This window comes from Vidua chalybeata, chromosome 13 (genome assembly GCF_026979565.1).
Source record: "Vidua chalybeata isolate OUT-0048 chromosome 13, bVidCha1 merged haplotype, whole genome shotgun sequence".
NCBI classification, from domain to species: Eukaryota; Metazoa; Chordata; class Aves; order Passeriformes; family Viduidae; genus Vidua; species Vidua chalybeata.
The window spans coordinates 8,653,326-8,673,208 of NC_071542.1; the positions used below are offsets into that span (position 1 = coordinate 8,653,326).

The following is a 19,883-nucleotide window of genomic DNA, read 5'->3' on the forward strand; positions in this document are numbered from 1 at the left end:
GGAGGCGGCTCGGTTATCGCCTTCGGGGACGCCGTCCCGCTCCTTGAGGAAAAACGGCTTCTACGACATAAGCGCTTTGATATTCAGCTACGCTTTTTGGTGACACTGCACCTTTGGATTATATTCTTCTGGCAGTCGTTCAGAAGCCCTGCAGTCAGCAGTGATGCGCAGCGTGACTCTCATATGCTCTTTAATCAGACATTTTTTCTAATCTTTTTAGTCTTGTGTGTTAGTATCTCATCAGCTTCTGCCTGGAAACAGTTACTGTCCTGTGCATCTTGATGGCAAAGCCTGCAAATTGAGATGTGGAAACGGCTGTTTTCACCCCTAGCAATGCATTGTTTTCATTGCTCTGCCTTGAGCTGATGCATAAATCTGAAAAAAAAATGACAGACAACAGGTCTTTAAGGGCAGAAGGGATGTCAGAGGTCACTGGAATTGAGCAGGGCAGTACAACATGGCACACTCCAAATACTACTTTCAGAAGGCTTGCACAGTCAAAGGGTGTTGGTAGGAAAGCCACGCCATCTAGATCCTTGAGCCACTTAGTGACATACTCCAGAATTATCCCCAGTCTAGCTCTCTGCAAGGAAGGAAAGGAAACAGACTTTTTGTTTTGACATGGATAGGTCACTTTATTTGTAGAGTCCTCCCATTCAGGAGTGGTGGAACAGCGCAGTGACTGCATCAGGACAAAGCAAACCGGACAGTCCCTTCAACAGGGACTGCTCGCTCTGAGAGTGTATTTGTGTAGGAGATACTGAATGTAAGCGGTGAGGTGCATGCCTGCACCCCCAAAAGATTAATTAAATACATTAATGATATGGCACACCTTGGTGTTTTGTATCTCATACAAGAATACCTCTTTGAATTCTCCCAAAGGGATGAAATTTACCATTCTGGTCAAGAGAGCGGTGGTACTGCAGAGTTGTTTCCAGGCACCCAACAGACCTTCTCTGTGTAAGAAATTATTTTAGAAGTGTGGTTTTGATTTCTTCTTTTCTGATGATGTTCTTCTTATGGAATTAAAATGTCTCATAAGGTGTGGATCAGACTTGCTTTTCCTTTTTTCTTTTTTTCTTTTTTTTTTTTTTAATTCCCCAACTTCATCTGACCTTGAATTCTCTTCACTGAGCAGTTGATTCCTTTGGTCAGAAGCTGCTCCAAAAATGTGGGTGTGCTGTTGTCGTGGAACTGTTTTACAGTGGAAAGCTTGAGGCCCCTTATAATTCCTGAGGAGGGCCTGGCTCAGAGTTGGGCAGGCCAGGGTAGGAAACCTGCTGGGTGCTCAAGAGAGACTCTCTGCTGGCTCTTTCCTCAAGTAATGGCAACATGCTGCTTGAATAGCATTCAGTATCTCATCCTTGATTAGGTAACATAAATAATGGATTTAAGGTCAAAGCATGCTGAGGTAAAAAGAGCAAACACAAAGTCAGACAAGTGCAGGGATGATCCTGCAGTAGGGACTCGCTGGGTGATGAAGGCCAGTGAGGTTGTTTCTGTGCTTCTCTCACACCACAGGCTGTTCTTGTCCTCTTTAGAGACACATGGAGGCACAGAAAGAGTGAATTTCACATCTTTTTTAACTGGTAAGCAGAGATCGTCATTCAGGGCAGCTGCTTAAAGTACCAGAGCATCCAGAGCACCATATCAGCCCTTAGCATATGGTGTTGGCACAGATACTTTGCTGGCAAGCAGGGTCAGGGATGAATTTTCAGTGTGCATGTGTGTGCTCTGAAGCAAAGGCAGCTCTCTTTCCCTCTCCCACTGGATGCCTCCATCCCAGCTTGCCTGTGTTTTTCAGGTGGCTGTGGTGGTGTGAGTAGCTTGCAACAAGGGCTGGTGAAGTTATGTTAATGACTGGATGAGCAGTGTTGCAAAGAAGTTGTTGGCATTTCTTCAGATGCTGAGAATGGCAGAACAGACTTATTTCCAGCTGGGGGTGGTGGAAGTGGGGCTCTCTGCTGTATGCTCCAGTGTGTCCAGTTTGCTTGTAGGTTATCCCTTCAAATATAGGTTCTTTGCATGCCAACATAAAGCTAGCACCCACTATCCCAACCACATATTGGAATAGCTGAAAGGAACTCTTATTTTTCCAAGCTAAACTTTTTTGTTAGAAACCAGCAATACAGATTTTTTTGAGAAGTCATGCCACTCCTGTGAAAGCCCTACTGTTTTCATTCATCCAGACGTATTTCTAAATTTGGTGGCTATATAGCCAGCCTTGGAGTTGGACATGGTTGTAGTTAATCTAGAAAATTGGATTTAAGTTAAAGGACTGGCTCAAGTGGACTCACAAAGTAGTTGTGAGCAGTGGGCCCAAACCATGAGGCTTTGCATTCCTGTGCCCAGTGACTCTGCAAATTCAGACTCTGCTTGGGGGCATTAGCTTTAATTTTGGGGTGAAGCAGCTTAAATCAGTTCCACATCTCAGACATTCTTACTAAAAACGTTATGCTTTTGAGCTTTGTCCTGTTGGATATATTCCTTTAGCAGGTCTAGGTGGTCTTGCTGTAAGTTCATTTCTGAAAGTTTTGGATCTTTGACCATGCAAACAAACCTAGGAGAGCCTTGGTGTGGTTCCTGGGTCATTGTAGCCCCACTGAGCAATGCTTGGGTGCTGCTGATCCATTTCAGCATTTCATTGTTTGCCAACAGCAGATGTATACCTACTTCTGCTGACCCATAAAAACTGATAGGGACAATCTAGGCCAGGTACTGGCTTTTGTTAAATGTAATTTGATTTCTGTGGAAATTAAGAACAAGGGAGGATGCTCTGCCTAGAATTGGAACTCATCGGACTACTCTGCTGAAGCTGCCATATTTTGTGTTTCAAGTCACCTTTGTGAGTTTCAGGGGTGTGAAACCAAGCCCCAACACATGCTCTTCTCACCTGTACACAAAAATCAGCAAAACTGATCAGACGCTGTGTTTATGCTGCCTCTTTTAAAATCAGAGTGAAGAGGTGACATTTTATTCTCTGTTTCCATCTATTTTTCCCTGAGTTTGAGTTGTTTCTCTTTCATGCTGTGTTTTCCTAGAGCGTGCTGCTTTGCCCTCTCGAGATTTGTTTCCCTTTTGTATGGCTGTGTACAGTGCACTGATTTATTTACTTATCCTTCCAGTCAGACGTTCATTTATTTTCATTCTTGCTGCTACCATTGGGCTCCTCCCTTTCCATTATCTTTGAGATGAGGGGGAGCTAGCTCCAGCTAGCTTGGTCCTGACATAGGGCCTAATCCAATTTCAGTTCTAGTGAGTGGAAATGTTCCTTTGAACACAGAGGAATCAGTAAACAGTTTTCACTGGAGAGCATGGCCTGAGCAAGCTGATCTCAGTAGCTGACTTTGAAATGGTTCAGTTTGAGGGTTTATGAGCAATAAATTGAGTTAGGGAAGTGTCAGAGGAAACTGCATAGAACAAAAGCTGCTTGTGCTGTCCCCAGCGTTGCAAGTGGCCCTTTCTTGGTTTCCCGTGGCTGTCTGGAGCAGCTGCTCTGGGGGTGAAGCCAGGGGTGTTACAATGCTTGGTCTTCTCCTTTGGCTGTGCTGGGTGCTTGCAAGCAGAAATGGCAAACAGCAGGTTCTGACCAAGTAAGGGCTCTGCTTGAGTACATGAGTGCTACATGGGGAGAGAAATACAGCAAAAAACAACCTGAGCGTAAGAGAGAAAATGGAACTATTTCAAAATCTCTGTGCCTGTTAGTGGGCTTTTCTTGGGATTTAAAAAAAGCTGCTTTAATTATATAGTCCTGTATATTGCTGTGCAGACTTGTTTTAAAGTAGATTCTCTCACCCAGTGTGCAAGAGGCCAATCCACACACAGAGCTGAGATATTTGACTTTAAATAAGTCAAATGCAGTTAAAGTTCTGCACAGAAAGGGCTGCTGGGTGGCAAATCCATACAGGCAGCACCAGGACTGCCAAAAACTTCTCACTAGTTACACAGTTTAGCAAACAAAGGCATTAATGTTCATTGGCTACAAGTTACCTAGTTCCCTTATTAATTAGTATTCTGTCTTCTATTGGTTAATGATTCTCTTGCTTCTCATGCTAAGTCTTGCAGGCTCAGTGTTTCTCTTCTTTTGGGTTGGTGATTGCTTGGGTTGGTGGCTGTGTGCTGGTCAGGATCTGCCCCTGCTGGAGTTATCTTTTACCCAGTCAGAACTGATTCAGCACAGTTGCTTGAGCTGGCTCTGTTAGTTTCTTCCTTATCTGGAGGTTCTGTGACATGTCCTTGTGGCCCCTAAATTCTGCATTCTGTGTGTGCACTGTCAGTGGACATCCTTTCCCAAGCTTTGTTAACCTCCCAGTAGGCCTGAGATCACTGAAGCAGGTCAAGCCCCAAACCTTAACAAAGCAACTCTACCAACAAATTCTTGGTCTTTCAAACACCTGGGCATCACTTAGAGCTTGTTAGTCTGTTTCACAGATTAAATCTCCTTTCCTGTTGATTAGGCTTGAAAATATAGAAATACCAATCAGAGAATATCCTTAGGAAAATTTTTACATGTTCCACAATTCACAGCAAAACTATTGCATGTGATCTAAGTGTTCTGTAAGCATTGAGCAGTAACCACGTGTCTCAGAAGGTGACAGCTGAGTCCTTCCAGAGTGCTGGTGCCCCTCAGTGCAGAGATGGGAGTCCTGCAGGCACAGCTGCGACCTCCTGCTCTGCTTGGGGTTGCACTGTTCAGAGCAGAGAGGCTCTTGCAGAATCGAAGGTGAACTGTGGAGGAATTGCACCCCCGTGGCAGTGAGCCTTCACAGGACACTTTATAACTGCACTCTGCCTCTTAAAACCCACACAACAGAGGAACAGGGTGTATTTCAGTTGCTTCTCTGCCTGGGAGACCTGCTGTGTCACTGGAATAAACATGGTGGCAGCTCTGCCAGTGACAAGTCATGGTGCTGTGCACCCATTTTATTCCTATTGCCTTTAAATAAAGGTGCTGGGGATGTAACTACCCAACAGTCCAACAACACTTGCTTTAACCTGACCTCGACATTTTACTATGTATTTGAAAAAAAAACCTGTTCTCTGTAGTCACATGTCAGCCACAGCAGCTGAAGAAACTGAGAAAGCTCTTAGCTTTGCAACTGCACGTTTATGACATGTCAGCAGTCTGTTGGTAAAATAAACTGTGAGCCTTGGGAAGCAAGGCAGGCCATGGTTTGAGGTGGAGCCCACTCTGCACCAGAGCTGCTCCCCTGGATGCTGAGCTTGTCTGGAGGAGGAAATGATGCCACCCTGGTGGGGTCAAAGAGGTACCAAGCTGTTGGTGAAAGCTGCTGACAGCCCACAAATAGCTTCTGGGAGGGTGCATCCTGTAGTCCTAATGGAACACTGGAAATTTAGCATCGTTTGGAGGTACTTTTGGGGAGGGGTGATAATAGCTTTATATTTTAAAATGCTCTTCTTTTGGTTTTTGGAGTTTTTTTTCTCCGTAGACCTAATCTTGAAAGTTATGTGAGTTCTTTGTTACAGGTAAAGAACTGTGAAGGTCCCATTTATAATAATTGGTCTTATTTCTTCAATTCTTTGAGTATCATGTTAAAACATTTACCTGGTAATATTAGTGGATTATGTGGGATCCCTCCCCAAATTGTCACCAGCAATAATGTCTGAATATGGAGCTTCCACTGGTCTGTTTCTACTGCAGGGATTTTATAGCATGTACAGACGGGTTAAATAATGGATTACTTTTATTTTTTAGACAAATGAATGGTCAGATAAAGTGCTGCCAAGCTCCTGCTGTGTCAAAAAATGTGTGTAATGACCACCATGATTATCTTTGGTTGAGCCAGAGAGCTCCATGTTGAGTTGTAAGGGATAGACAGATGTACCCAGCTCTTAGGGTTTGCTTGTGGGGCCTTTGGGAGTTTAATTCTCTCCATGTGTTCTAATAACAAAGTAGTTTGTCTTTATATAGACTCATTGCCTAATCTGTATTGAACTAAAGAAAGCATTTTTGTTATTGAAATGTGCTCATTGAGCCAGCTGAATTGGAGGAAGTCACACAAATGTCCAGTGTCACATGGCTGCACTGTTTTTAGTAGGATTTTAAAAAAGCAAGGAGTGACAGTGAGGTTGGCCAGCGGTGGCTGGTGCTGGGAGGGAAGGCAGTGTGCAGCTGGCTCTGGGGCTGTGCCTGCATCAGCTCTGCAGCCAGCCTCGGGGAGCCTGGGGTGGCTGGTGGGGACACTCAGGATGGCACAGTGTGCTTGGAAGGGACCACGGTGGGTCACCTGGGCCAGCCGCCCTGCTTAAGTAGGGCCATCCCAGAGCACGAGGCACCAGATTGTGTCCAAGTGGTTCTGGCTGGCTGAAGGGAGGGAGACTCCACACCCTCTCTGGGCAGCCTGTTCCAGTGCCCAGTAAAGAAGTTCTTCCTCATATTAGGTTGGAATTTCTGAGCATCAGTTTCGTCCTGCTGGCTCTTGTTGTATTGCTCAGCACCACAGAGAAGAGCCTGGTCCATCCCCTTGGCACCTCTCCTTTAGATATTTGTACACATTAATGTATAATTATTTATTATATTCATACAGTAATTTATACACATTCATTGAATTTGGGTTTCATTCCTTGACAGCACAAAGTATACACAAAGCAAATATTTAATTACTGAAGTTTTGCTTCTATTACTGGGGTCTTTGACAGCTGCATGCATATATGAGCACATGTGCAGATGTTGCTGGTGTGAAAGGCATCTTGGCTAGAGGGGAGATGATGGACCCAGTTTTGCTAAGAGCTCCTCTGATAAAAGTGAGTCAGGGATTTGTTTTGTGCCTCTTGATTGAAGTCACCTAACCTTGCTGTGAGCTTGGAGTTAGGGACGAGCAGAGTCCGAGCTCCTTTGCCTGGCTGGCTTTTCTTTCACGTGCTGGAAGGTGCAGAGGTTATGTCTGATCTAATTTGTGCTCACTGTAGTGGAGCAGTGTTTACTACTGCGTGTATGGTGCTTGACTCTGACAGTGAGTGTTTGAACAGTTGGGCCCAGGGCCAAGGAACAGCGTTTGGGCAAGGCTATTGTTCCTGATGCTTCATTAGCAACCTACTCGAATGAGTTGAAGCAGCAGAATGTACTTCTGCTTGTCTTCTCTGCTGCTGAAATAGCAAGGAACAGCTTCCTATCTATCCTTAATAACAGGTGGTTGTTGCTGCAGGAAAATGTGGTGTTTTGGTCAGAAATAAACCCACAGCTCCTGGAAATTTGCATTGTCTGTGATGTTGACTTTTTCATCAAACTGTGTCTTTCTGCTTATTTCCATGGACCATAACTCCATCCAAGATATGCTAGAACAGAGATGATGTTTTTAAGAGTTTGTCTGGCTCTAATTGGTATCAAACTTTTAAGTGGGAATGCACTAGGTGTGAAATTAAACCTGTTATCTAAAAGTCATGGGAGACAGAGAAGATTCAAAGTGTTAGGAATTCACTGGCTCTTTGTACAGTAACTTTCCCTTTTGCTGGCTTTACTTGGAAGCTGGATCCACAATGCAGAGTTGTGTGATTGGGTTGCTAAGGCCTTGTTTGCCAGCACTAGTGGCAAGGCTTTTGGTGACTCCTGGCAGAGAACTGCATCATTTCCTCCTTGTTCTCAGTGTTCCTTGGCTTTGCTTAACCCTGGTACTGCAAAGATTTCTCTTTGTTCTGTGTGAGTAATCACACATTGCTTAATTTTCTGCTTTGAAATAGAGCACATAAATCTGAAAGACCAAGCCCTTTATTCTTTATTTCTTCTTATGGCAGGGAAGTAACTTTGCTGCCCTACAGCTGTTGGGAATGATTTGTGCAGGAAAACAAACTGAAGCCTCCTGGGGATGTCTCTTGTCCAGTCCTCTGAGGAATGCTCAGTGTATGCAGTGTTGCAATAAGTTAGGACCTGTCTACTTAAAGCCCAGGTTTAATGTTTAATAACTAGAATGTATTTTCAGCAGAAGCATCCACTTTCAGGACCCTGCCATCTTATGGTGCCACTCATCTTTTAGCACAGTCTGTGTTTGCAGTTTGCTCCAGGCAGTAGCCAAATGTGAAACATGTGTGAGATGGTTAACCTGGACTGCTCAGCACTGCACAAACATGAAAAGCACAGAGTTATCAAGCTGATGATCTTGGTGATTTTGGGAATCTTCCTGGTCCTCCAGGTCATAATCTGGGCCTTTTCTGTCACAGTACAGCTGCTTTGCTTCCTGCTTGCAGCTAGCTGCAGTATTTAGTTGTTTGTTTCTATGCGTCAGTCTGTTGATATACAAATATATATAAATATAAAGAAGAAGTCGATGCTGGTAAAACTGTCTGTGTGGGGTTTTTTGTTGTTGTTTTTTTGGGGGGGGTTGAGGTTATTTGTTTGTTTCTTTGGTTGGGTGTTTTGTTTTTGTTTTTTTTTAAGAGGCTAAGTAGTTAGTGTGGTTGCTGAATTGTGGATGTTAAGGAGCTCGAAGGTAAGCACAGGAAACATTAGGCACTGCTAATGAAGTTTAAAGACTTCAGCTGAAAGTCTGTGGATTGCAGATACTGACCAAACTTTTAATGTGAGCATTTGCAAATTTTAATGTAAATTTTGAAGAAGGTGCAAATGGATTACTTATAAAAGAAGAGATCTTGTGTTTTACACCTTCTGTTCTCCTTCATGGCATGGATTTAGTTTCTTTGGCCTGTTAGCCAGGAGCAATAGCAAGATCTTTCCCTGAATAATAATGCTATGGAGGTACTAAAGGCTGGGGTAAAGCTTCTTAGAACCTTGAGGGAAAAGAAGGTACAAACATAATACCAAAAAACAAGTATGAATGAGAAGTTACCGTGATCATGGTGTGATGGAGGTGTGAATGATTTGAGGGAACATTATAAAGATTAAACTGGAGGAGAGTCAGTCAGGAATGCAGAATGCAGCTGTGTTTTTGTGTCTGTCAGCTCCATGCTGTTTGGTGAAAGCTGTGGCTACTTTCTGAACATCTTGAAAGTGGTTGCATTTCCCCCACTGCTCATCAAGCCTCCATTTTTGCCTTTTAACGCTGCTCCAGGTGTGGCTGTAGGTAGGTAGGGCTGTTAGGGTAATGCACATTGCCCCTGGCAATTAGCAGATGTGGCTTGTTGGGTTTATTTAGCTCTTAGGAGGCAGTGGGGAGGGTTGAGAGCAGACTCTTCCACGCTGCTTACTCTGTGGTCTGATGAGATCCCTTGCTTCAAGATCAAATGTAAAGGCTGAAGCAGCATTGCTTTGAAGAGCTCTCATTCTGTGTTTGTAGCAGCTACCACAGGGTAAGTATGGCATGGGATTTGTCATGTTCTTTTCCAAGGCTGCTGTATGGGTAGATGTAAACTGCATGTTTCTAGTTTGGCAGTCTTAAATATGGAAAAACAAGGTCTTCTCATTTGAATGATGTACATACCCATGGCTATGAAGAGTCATAAACTCTTGCTCCAATTACCAGTGGTGTCCTTGAGTTCTTCCATTTGATTATCACAAGACAAGAGAATTTTGCAACTGCTTTGTGGTTTACAGGAGGACACTCTTGAGCTTTGTAGAGCTGGAGAAATAACCTAAAAATACTATGAGGCAGTCTAACAATGAGGGAATTCACTGCCCCAACATGGCTTGTCACACGTTACTCTCTGCAGACTCCATGGGTTATTCATAAGTATCTTTAAAGCAGATGACCTCAGTTGTTTTGCTGAGGAAACCAGAGAGAGAGATTCCCAAGTTGCCTTATGAGTTAGCATACACCAACACAAGGGAGATGGAAATGTGTTCTGTGGAGATTGGACCTGTTTTGCCTGGAAAGGAAACACCAGCTGCCTCTGAAAGTGCTGAAAATTTCTGTTACAGGAGATATGGGATGGAAACAGAAGTTTTAGACTATCTGTATGCTAAAGTAAGTAGAATATGTTGAATTGTTTTCTTGGTTTTCACACAGGCATATAGGTCTGTATAGCTAAGCATGTAAGTGCTTACTAGTATCATAGTATTACAGTATAATAGTTTATTAATAAGGATTTATGTTGAGTTTGGACTTATGATCTTGGAGATACATATATGACTATTTCAACCATGCCAGACCTTAAATTCATTGTTTAGGAGATGGTCTCACTTAGAAAAAACCTTGCAAGAGGAGAAGCAATTGCAGAAGTTGTTAGAATTTCATGTCTGAGTGCACTTCCCTGTGACAGTCTCACGTATCAGAAATGTAAAGCTGATTTAAACTTTTTGCAAACAATCAAAGAGAGAGCACTTGTAGAGGAAGGCAGTGGAATAGTTTGTCCAAGGCTAAATGTGGTATGCTTGAAAGTTTGCTTCAGCTGGTGTGACAGGGTGCAGTTTCCTCTCTCTGCAGCACAGGGCTGTTTCCCATGGCCTGCCCTGCTGGGCAGGATGGCTCGGGGTGCTGGCAGCCAGCACAGCCCCTGCTCCCCTGTGCCTGGCTGGCGAGGGCAGGGCTGACAGTCCAGGGGAAGAAATGGCTGCTGCTCTTGCTGGGAGGTTTTTTAGAGCAGCTCCATGGCCACTAACCCCAGTTCTGCTTTCACAGCTTCCCCCAGTTGTCGTGGAGGAGGGGCAGCTCTTGGGGAGGTTTGACTCTGCTCGCTGGTTTTGAGCTTGAGCTTGCCAGGTCATTCATATCAGGCCACTCTGGTTTCCTTGTGTGGGGACTTGCTGTAAATGACTCTTAATTTCCCATGAAAAACTGGTGGAACTAAATATGGCTTCATTAGAGGTGCTTCACTGGTGTCAGTTTGCTGTGGTAGTAGAGCAGAAAGGTGTCTGGGTGACAGCTAGGCTCTGGGTTAGCTGAGTAAAACTAGTTCTCCTTGAATAACTCAAGCTAAGTCAGTAAAAGCTCTGTTTTAATGATGCAACTGCATCTCAGCTGGGGCTTCTGTGTTGGCCTAACAAAAAATACTCGGTTATTTTTGCTTTATAAAACCTCAGTTTGGTGTTTTACTTCAAATGTGGCTTTTTGGGGGCCTAGGATTAAGTAAAAACAAGACAGTGCTTTTGGACTTGAGCTCAGCTTTACAGAAGGACACTCAGAAAAGTACAGCCTTATCCATGCTCAAATATATTTCCTTTAATTTTTAACTTCTAAATTAAACTTTCACAGTTAAGTCAGCAATTGTCCATGCTCCAGATGTTTTACAGATAGCAGAAAATGTAGCCTTGTTTCACCTCTGTGAGCTAGGTGAGCAGTTATGGCCCCTAGTACGACTTCTTTCTCAGTAGGTTCTTGCTCCAAACTGCAGTGCTGTGGCACGGTGCAGTATTGTAAAGTGCAGGCAAACCCAGTGGGAAGAAATGATGATGTGCAACATCAGTTCAGAAGGCTGCATGATTTCTTTATTATAACTATGCTATAATCCATTAATATGCTAGATAAAGGAAGATACTAAACCTACATACCTGCTTTCTCTAACTACCATATCTAACTACTAACAACTTGTGACCCTGTTTGTGAGAGTCCTGACTTAGGTGGATTGGATTGGCCACCAGCCTCCAACAATCCTCACCAGAATCCAATCAAGCAATCAACCCAGGTAAACAATTCTCCAAACACATTCCACATAGGAAAAACAAGGAGCAGAAATAGAAATTGTTTTCTCTTTCTTTCTCTCTGTGCTGCTCTGTGAAAAATCCTGAGAGAGAGAAATGTGCTGCCACGGTGCAGTGCATCTGTCTGATCAGTACAGCCCTTTATTTTGCCATCCTGCATAAGCAAGTACTGGATACACCCAATAATGCCAAGGCAGGGCTGCAGATGGCTCAGTGCTGGGGCAGGGGCACTGGGAGGGGAGGCTTCCTCCTGCTGTGTGTGTGAAGCAGGAGCCCCCAGCTGCAGCCAGCCCCTTCCCACCCACACCAACACCAGGTACATGTGAGGAGTGACTCAGGGAGTCTGTCTCCTGCCCCTGAGGTTTCTAGAAACTTCAGGGAAAATAATTGCAGAAAACTTCTGGAAGATCTTAAATCCATCTGAGACCAGACAAAGTGAAATCAGCATTTCATTGTGTGACATCAGCATGAAAAATACAGCAGAAACATGAGGGTCTGGCCTGAATTTAGAAGTTATGTCTGTTTCTGCATTTATGCTGTTAAGTCTGTATTATAGCTTGCATCATCTTGATGTTGAAACAAAATCCTGCAGCCACTTGTTTTATTTGCCTTTACAGTGTTTGTGTTATTGAATCTTAAGTTTAGATACCCATGCAGTTGTGTTGAATATCTTTTTGTTTCTTAGGTGTAGGCTATTTTAAAATAATTTTTTAATTGGAGCAGCATTCACTGTAAGCACATAAACATGAAATCATGCATCCTTTTCCTAGTGAGGTTTCTTCAGTGCAACAAGTCTCATTAGCTGAATATTCAGGGTAACTGCAGTTGTTTCATTTGCCCTTAAATTTCTTGTGGCTACTCTTGTACAGTTCTTGTAACATGTTTTTCAGGTTGGATGAAGACTTATAATTAACTTATTTTTGAAATCACTAGCATATAATTCCTTGTTAGCCTTCATTTTGGTGGCATGGATTGAAGTGCAATACAGCATTTGCTTCTCTGTGTGGGTATGACCCCAAATGAAATTTTACATGAGTCAGAATATTTTCCTGTCTCTCAGCCTGAGGTAGGCGTCACACTTCTGCTCCATGTTTTTGCAGATCTTATTGTGGTTATTCAGCTGGTTTATATCTGAAGCAGTGTCCAGAACAATGGTGGGTTTGATCTCACTCTTACTGCCATCTTTTGTGGAGATTCTTCAGAGCTGCATTCATTCCTTTGACAGGTCTAGAAATCAAAACCCTTTCAAACACAAAATTTTCTTCAGCATTGCTGTTTCTGTGAATGTGTATTTTTAAGCCTGGTTTACTTTAAATTAGCGCTTTTTTTTTTTTTTTTTGAGAAACATACTGAATGAAATGAGAACAGCATCTGCTGGAATAAGATAGCAGTGCTGCTGTTTCACTGAGGGTTTGTGCTGAGTTATTATGCTGCAGGTTTGGGGATGACTGGTGGAGAATGAGGCATCCTGTGGGCAGCTGGGCAGGTGGGGAGCCTCAGGCCAGAGGTGCAGGAGCATCACTCCGTGCCATCCACATGGGCTCGTGGGAGTGGCAGGGACACGAGGAGGGATGTAGCTGTGCTTCTCTTCTAACATTCTGGCCAGGCCACTTTGTGAAACATCTCGTTTTTCTGTAGCTGGACACACAGCCTTGATTAAGCCCTCTCAGAAGCAGCATGTAGACAAATCCAGGTGTACCCAGGCAGTCTGCATGGGACTCCCCATCTCTGGGTTTCAGCAGCCAGTGCTGCTGGCATCGCACCTCCAGGAGCTTACAGAGTATGAGATGTGGCCATGGCCATGGCTGAGGGTGGCTGGCTGCTTGGGGAGGGTGGAGAGGAGCCTGGGAAAGGGGATCTGTGGAGTGCAGCAAGAGCTGTTCCTGCATGCAGCAGCTTAGGGGGGTGAATGAGCAGCATTTTGGTAGCTGAAGTATTGTTTGGGTTAATAACAGCTGGTTATAAGCCACATCTGTCTCCCTCTGTACAACATTTGAAGAGAAGGTGAAGTACAATTAATACAAAATGTAGAAAGCTGTGTTTTCAAAGGTGTAGAAAATGCTCAACTTTTAAACGTTTCATGTGGTTTAACTCCTTAAAAGTGTTTCACAGGACCATTGTACCAGTTACAACCTTGGAATAGAACTCTTCTTTGATAGATTTGGTAGTTTAAAGTAAAACTGCATTTTTTTGGCCTTGATGTCAGGACCAAGGTGTAGATTTCCAGGGTGGTAATTTTCTCTGAATTTGTGTACATAGATATCCTGTGTTTGGGATTTAGGGTTTTTTGCATCCCTTTGAAGCAAGGTGAGGTTCAGCTATGTAAATCAGTGTTTTTCCAGTGGCTGATGATACAGACTTTGCTGCAGTGAATCTGTGTGGGATGCTGACAGTTCTTGCTTGTACCTTGTACAATCAAGGCATGTTTTGCAAAGGACATACAAGTGGCTTTTGTTGTTGCAAGCCCCCAGGCCCTAGATACAAAGAATACTTTGTAAAAATGCTTAAAGGAAGGAAAGAAGGGAGGGAGGTGGGGCTTTTATAGCATTATGATTCAAATGTAGTGGATATTTACAGGGTAGATGAAGTTCTCAAGTACCACAGACTTTCTCTCATTGAGCTGCACTCCAGGAGTTCCCTTGTGCATGGTGTGGATGCAGTGCCTCACCTGCATTCCTGTGAGCCAGCTTTGCAGACCAGCATCAGTGGCATGTTACTCACAGTGGTGATATCCCAGGGGTAGCTCAGAGCCCGGGTCACTGCTGTCCCCTGGATTCTGTTTGGGAGCTCTGCTTGTGGCTGGTCAGCAATTCCCATGAGACAGAATAACACCGGGCTTCCTGTGAGGTCAGCTAACTCTGTGGGATTGTTGTTCAGATAAAACATTAATACTAATTGTCACTTATATTTCCCCTACTGTATATGAGGATATAAATTTCTTTTCAAATTAATTCAGGTCTTAAACTCTACAAGAGGTTTGTAAATGGCTCTTGCTGAGCATCAAGACAGAAAATATGCTCCACACTCAAAGAGTGCTACTACCTTTAAGAAAACTGTAATTTCTGTTTGGATTTTTTTTTTCAAAATTAATGATTTCATTTCCCTCTGGCCCTAAAAAGAATTAAGAGGAGTTGGTCAGAGGTTTGCAGCAGCCCACTTGTCATGGGGATGCTCTACTTTCCAATCCTGCCTGGTTACTTGGCATTTTTATGAGAGAAGAGTAAAATCCTGTCTGACTTTTCAGAGTGCAGGCAGCAGCAGCACTCTGAAAACAGGAGTGCTGAAACAGTGCGTCCTTGGACTGCCCATGGATCACAGGATGGGTGGCACAAATTTTAGTGGTTTCAGCAGTGGGTGAAACAGGACTTCCTCCTGAGTGATTGTGATCTCTTTGTAGGAGATCCAGACTGGTCAAGTTAAGACTTGTGTTTGCCTGTTACTCAGCTGGCTGTTGATCTGCTTGTGTAGAGCTTATAAAAACTAAACTTTTCTGTTTCAAGCATTTCTAGGCTCAGTATTATTGTCTTTGGTGGTGGCACTATGAGCCAAGCATAGGGAAAATATGAGGCTGAAAGGAAATTGTTCTAATAGCATCAAATTGTGTTTTCAAAGCAAGCCCAGCCAAGGAAATCCCAGAGCTCAGAAATCCTTTTGTAATAACTTTGCATTTTGCAAAGATCAGTTCAGCACTTCTGCAGTGTGAACGTTGATGACTGTGTGCTCTGTTTTGTTGTTACGCCTGGCTGGCAGAGACACGTCTTTTCCAGCCTAGCAATGCAGCCTGCTCTCTCCAGGTGGCCATGTTCAATCAGCAGCAAGTTCACATTGAATAATTTTGGTGAAATTTGGTTTTGACTTTCACCAGCTGTTGCTGTTCCACTGGCTCCTTCAGCTAGTGCTGCCAGAATTGACGGTGTCTCTTTGATCCTGACATAAATGAGCTGCTTTACTCCTGCCCAGACCCGAGGTCATTCTTGAAAGGGAGGAGGGCAATGTCTCTCCTACTTCTTTTCATGGTTAACATGTGAAAGACTGTGGGTTTTGAGGCTGTCTGAAAATAAAAAAAAAAAAAGAGACGATCTCTGCTGGAGTGAAAATCATACCAGTTCACTGTAGGTCGTGCTGAGAAACTTGGGACAGCTTTCTCTGAGTTGAAATTTCCTTTTTCTTTCTAGGATGTAGCTCATTTAATGAATTCTTTTAGCTCTTGGCCAAAGAGCTGTTGAGCTGGGAAGATAGCTGTATCTCCTTCTTCTGTGTTTGTGATTGTGCAATGGAAGTAGAAAACTATTTGCCTGCTGATGAGACTGCTGAGCCGCTTGCATTGCTAATTCCGTTTTGTCAGCAATGTGCTTCAAGAGGCTAACATCTCAGAAGAGAGGCTTTGTGAGTCATATGGTCTCATTTGATAGATAATTGTTACAGTCTGCTGATTTCTTCATGTGATCTAAGATGAAATCACGAGGTATGACAGAATATTGTGATTTTCTATTATATTTTCTTATGATGTAAAATTGTAGTAATCCAGTCAACCTTCTGACCCACCAATAAGATGTGAAAACTTCTGTGTTTGTTTTCTGCTGTGAGCTCTCTCAGAGTTCTTTATAGATATCTATAAACTCTTACCCAGCTTGTCCTTCCTTGAACAAAGTACGGCACTTCACACTTCCAGGGGATTTTGGAGATGCTGGGGTTTTATTTATGTTGGTCTGCTGAGTCTGGAAGAGAGTCTTGGCAGGAAACTGAGATCTGAAATAGTCCTGTCATTATGCATTTAATTATTTCTTTTTCGTCTGAATTCCAGGACATCTCTGTATCCCTTCTGTTTTCATTCTGACTTTCAAACACGTTGAGGTTAAGAGGTGGTGCTGGAGGTGCCCTTTGTTGCAGGGTGGGAGGATGTGCTGTGTGCCCTCCCCAGCCTCTCCCATCCTGCACCTCCAGTCACGAGAGCAGCTCATCAGTGTTGAGCCACAATCATACCCACAGAAGGAGGATAGCAAAGCTCATTTATTTGGGCCAAATCAGCACTGAAATATGAAGTGCAAGTGACACCAGTGGTAAACTTGGGCTGACATGAAAGGTAGCAATATTTATCTAAAATTTTATTTCATGGCCTTGCCTCTGGAGTAAGTCATACTTGTATCTCCCCAATCAGAAGTTTTATTTTGGTGGTTCAGAATTCGCCTTGAACTACTATGAAGAGTAATGTATTTATGGATCATAATTAGGATGATTAAACTAAAATTAATTTGATTCTTGCTGTAATTTATATTGTCATTTCAGTGCTAGAATTTTAGACAGTGTAGTCATTTTTAAACCAGAATTTCCTTCCCTTTTTAGAAGGCTGATTTGTAAATCAATGGCTCTAGAATTTTACCTTATTTTAGCCTTATTCTGTTGTCATAAACCCTATTTTATATACTAGTAAATAAAGAGGGATGAATAGCAGATATCAGAGTAAGGTATTTCCCAAGAGAGGCCCTTGGTCCTGTTTCCACCAGTGTTGGTGCTTTGTTTTTCTCTGTAGGGTTGGATCCCAGTAAAGGCTAGGCAGCGATGGAATTTTAGTATCAATTGATTATATAAAAGCATAAAAATCTGATTTTGCAAAACATTCTGCTAAGTTAATGAGGTGAAAATGTTGAGAAATGATTCAGTGCTTATAATTAGGAACATCTCTCTCTTGCCTCCCACCCATTCCTTTTACCAGGTGTTTTCTTTGGCAGGGATTTAAGGCTAGGCACTGGTGCTGGAGATGAAAAGCTACAGCCTGGCACTCCTAGGATGGCTTTAATATCTGTAGGGTTGTGTCATGCAAGGTTCTGCTGTCTGTAGTGGCTCAGTTTCTATGGTGATCTCTTCTCTGCTTTCTCTAGACAGTATAAAATGTACAGTTTTAGCTGGATAAATTCAAGATGCTTGTTTCATGCTGCCATAGATTGCATAGTTAGAAACTGCTACACAGCATTTGCTGCTTCAGGTTATCAACATTTGTCTTTCAGGCTGCTGCCTTTCTTAGATCAGGAAGCTTTTCTTTGTGTAGCCCAAAGGAATGCAGCCTCCTGATTCCTTCTGCTGGACAACATTTAAATTCTTTCCTCTTTCTCATTTACTTTGCTTTCTGTTAATTCCTTGGAAGGAATATCCTATCAGGAATATTGGGGGTGAGGAACTTCTTGGAGATAGAACCTGGTCAAAGTGTGGGATGCATTCAGTCTTCAGCTGTGGCTGATTATGATGTGAAATTGTAATTTGAAATTACTATTGTATGAAATCATAAGTTTATGATTTATATAGTTTTACTAAGTATCTTTTGAACCAAGTGGAAAGAAAACATTGTTCCTTAGCATGCTACTTGACTTTAATATGGCACCTCTACTGTTAAGTCCTGTTTAATTATTTTGGACTTCTTATAGTTTCTGTGGGTTTGTGCTTGCATTGCACATACACTTGTTAGCACAGACCTTCATTTCACTTCAAAGTTCCTTGCTTTGTGAATTAGGGATAGAGAAGGGCTGAAAACAACTTACCCAAGTGCCCAAACCATGCCTTCTTCTGCTGCTTTCCTCTGTTATACAATGCTCTGTGATTGGCAGGAGCACATACTGAGTAATTGTTTTGGGCATCTTTTGTTTTTCAAATAATTTATCTCCTGGGGAGTGGGGAAAAGATTATATAAATAATACAGTAATGCAGCACTTTTGCACTGAAAACACTAGCAAATACATATGAAACTATCAAAACTCAAAGAAAAAACCAAGCCACACAAATTGACTAAAAAGAGCAAAGCATCTTGTCTTTTTATAAAGTAGATTCTTCGGGCTGGCAGTAACACCCAGTGATGATGAAGAAAGGCCAGGTGTGGGAGCATGACATACTGTATAGTGGGAATGATGAAAGGGAGTTTTTATTTATTTATTTCATTGTCTTTCTCCTTTCACTTGGTTTATGTGTGTGGGCATAAGCTGTGCAGGAGCTCTGGGGTGAGGGCAGTGCTTTGAAGGCTGCCATGTGTTCAGGGTAAAACCCATTGATTTAGGCTGTTGTAAATTACCCGTGTGCAGTGTTCTTAAGGATCATCACAGGTATGGGAAACAAATTGCTTCCTGAAGTTCAGAATTCCTGCAGGCACTGAGCCTCCCTGGCAGCTCCAGCTGGGCAGATGCACTTCCCTCTCCCAGCCCAGGGGCTGGGGCTTCACGGGTCCTGCTCCCCAAACTGCTGCTCAACACATTTTATCATGCCCTGTCTTGCAACAAAAAAACAATATGAAGTTTTTAAAGAAGTCTTTCAGAAAATCCCTAGCAGAAACAAGCAGTTTCTAATCTTCTATAGTGGGAAAACTGGATTAATAAGGGGGAAAAAACCCTCCAGCATTCTTTGAGGCAGAGGAAACTATACATAAAGAAGTTGTGTAAGATTAGTTGGTGAACATGATGACCAAATGCAGTTTTCTCTGCCATCAAATGCCATGCTTTGACAAATACATTACAGTTATTTTGAAATAAGTTAGTGGACTGAGAATGTTTTGCAATGAGGTGCATGAGTGCACCTCCAGAGCCAAGAAGCTGCTTTGTTTGCAAAGGTGTGGGTGTGGTGTGATCTCAGTGCTCTCTAGGCTCTAGCAGGAGCATTGCTGCAGGAACTTGAACATATTAAAAATATTACAGCCTTTTCCTTGTTCTACTCAAGAGCTGTTTTCACATGTGTGTATTTGCATGTTCATGTGACTCTGTAAGTGACCAGCTGGTTTCTATATCTCTTTAATTGATTTTTGAATATGAGGTAACAATCTTCACTCATTGAAAAATATGAATATTCTTGCTGGTTTTGAAAACAAATCATATGTTTGCACTGGGTCACTTTTATGAATAAAGTTTGTATGAAAATGGTTGTTAATGGGAATATGGTTTGTTGTTGGGTTTTTTCTTTTATCTGGAGGCCTTTTCAACCAAATCTTTCAGGTTTTTTTTTCTTTTGGCATTCTAAATATAATCAGTTTTAAACTAGCTGTGTTTGTAACTACAAAGGAAGAGCTTTTAACACTTGATCAGGCAGCTTTGTCTAAATTAACACAGATGGGCTGAAGTATTCTCTTTGGGGAAAAAGAAGACAAAAATGGCTCTATAATATCATGCTATAAATGCATTTAGAACCTACTCAAAAGAGTTACTCCAAGTAATCTTTTTGGATAGCCAAATTTTTGATATTTCTGCTGACTTTTTTTTTTTTTTACTTTGTAGATTTGCAGCATTGAATGTGTCTCTTGGAATACCTTCTGCATAGAAAATGTGTTTTTCTCTCTGTGTAGGCAATAAAATTTTGCTTGTGC

The 19,883-nt window shown here is 42.6% G+C and overlaps 1 protein-coding gene across 1 annotated transcript in view; it reads left to right on the forward strand.

The window, feature by feature from the left end:
• The window catches only part of MYO5A (myosin VA), a 98,673-nt gene that overhangs the window by 363 nt on the left and 78,427 nt on the right, over window positions 1-19,883 (forward strand). The window lies entirely within an intron of this gene.